At 40.5% G+C, this 1857-nt stretch overlaps 1 non-coding gene across 1 annotated transcript; it reads right to left on the minus strand.

Annotated features, from left to right (window-relative positions):
- Positions 1-260: 260 nt before the first annotated feature.
- On the minus strand, positions 261-335 carry Trnat-ugu (transfer RNA threonine (anticodon UGU)). Its single transcript has one exon. It is a non-coding gene; the product is annotated as a tRNA-Thr (tRNA).
- Positions 336-1857: the final 1522 nt, after the last annotated feature.

Genomic DNA, 1857 nt, shown 5'->3' on the forward strand with positions numbered 1-1857 from the left:
AGAAACGAAAGATGATTCAGTAACTAGAAACTACAGCAGAGAAAATGTCATTCGTAATTTATAGACTATAGGACATAGCAGTGGTATTTTATTTCTGTAGTTGTTATCAGTTTACTTTCTGTTATTTCATTTCCGTACCTTTCTCATTGTTCCCTGGTCGTAGGTATTATTACAAATAATATTAATGAAATGATAATTAAATGGACGCCATAGCTGCAAACAGGCGTTCATGTATTTCATTGGGGCATGTTGAAAATGTGTGCCCCGACCGGGACTCGAACCCGGGATCTCCTGCTTACAGGGCAAACGCTCTATCCATCTGAGCCACCGCGGGCACAGAGGGTACCGCGTCTGCAGAGACTTATCCCTTGCACGCTCCCCGTGAGATCCACATTCCCAACATGTCCACACCACTACATTCGTAGTGCGCCTAATAGATGTTTTGCCCATCATACTCTTTACTCGTGGCAGATTAATCTACCAAGTCCCGTACGAGTTCGGGCATAGCGTGTGCGTTCGCACAAGAAGGTCAGTGGCCGGGAAGCCATATTTTAACTATATATGACGGTAGTATCTGTTCCCGAAAGAACAGTTACCGTGGATGACCATGCAGCTTTGCTAGAAATGAAATGATAATTAAATGGACACCCTAGCTGCAAACAGGCGTTCATGTACTTCGTTGGGGCATGTTGAAAATGTGTGCCCCGACCGGGACTCGAACCCGGGATAAGACATAGGTTAAAGCATCTACTAGCACTATGGAAAGATTTCCATAATAGTAGTACACATCATACTAAAACATACTTGTGCATTAGAATCAGGCTGTTATTCAAATACATTCAAAGTAGGTATGTCAAGTGCCCTATCTCAAATAATTACTTCATCCTATGATTATTTCTTCCGAAAAATGCCTCAATAGTAAGAGGGTGTAGCTGTCAAGCTTCCTTATCCGTGAATGCGGTATTTAATATATGTTACTGTCTCCTGTATTTTTAACACCATATTGATCCAAAAGGAAGCCTAGTACCAGTATTGGATCAATTCATGACACAGCAAAGTACAAAAACTTCGGATATTTTTCCTACCAGGATGTGCCTAACGAAATTGCTTATAGTATTTTAGGTGGATGTACAATTTTTCTCCGTAATTCTCCTCACTTCATCCTTTCTACTTATTAACTAAAGAGGTTCTTTACCATCTTTTACTGCCATAGTTTATATGTATTTTTATAGATTATAGTTTATGAGACTGAGTTTTTAGCTACAACGCCTCTACAAAAAGAATATGTGACATGAACTGCCAACGCAACTGGTTGTCCTATACATCGCCAGAGAAGAATATCCCAATCAGATCTACAAATGAAAATTCGAATCGAAACAGTGTTGAGGGTGCGTGATTTTGAATGCAGACGATCTTGAACGTGACAAGAGCTTTCGACTGTTCGCATCATGGTAGTTTGTTACTCCTAATATAGCATCAATTTTACTCTAGATCGCTTCGTTTCTGTGACATTGCTTCCCTAGATGGAAAATCAAAGCCCCGAAGTTCTAGCTGCCAGCGTCTAACTGCACCTTCTTTTTCCTACATGACTGGCTGAAACTCTACAATGGAAAACTCACTAATTAAGCTGGAGAAGTCAGGACCATTGGGTGTTTATTTATCAACTCTGCTAGTTACAAGCAGCCTAGCACTTATGCCTCACTTGTTGTTGTTATGGTCTTCAGTCCAGAGACAGGTTTGATGCAGCTCTCCATGCTAATCTTATCCTGCGCAAGCTTCTTCACTTCCAAGTAACTACTGAAACCTACATCCTTCTGAATCTACTTAGTATATTCATATCTAGGTCTCCCATTTTTA

This window comes from Schistocerca nitens, chromosome 4 (assembly GCF_023898315.1).
Source record: "Schistocerca nitens isolate TAMUIC-IGC-003100 chromosome 4, iqSchNite1.1, whole genome shotgun sequence".
In the NCBI taxonomy this organism is placed as follows: Eukaryota; Metazoa; Arthropoda; class Insecta; order Orthoptera; family Acrididae; genus Schistocerca; species Schistocerca nitens.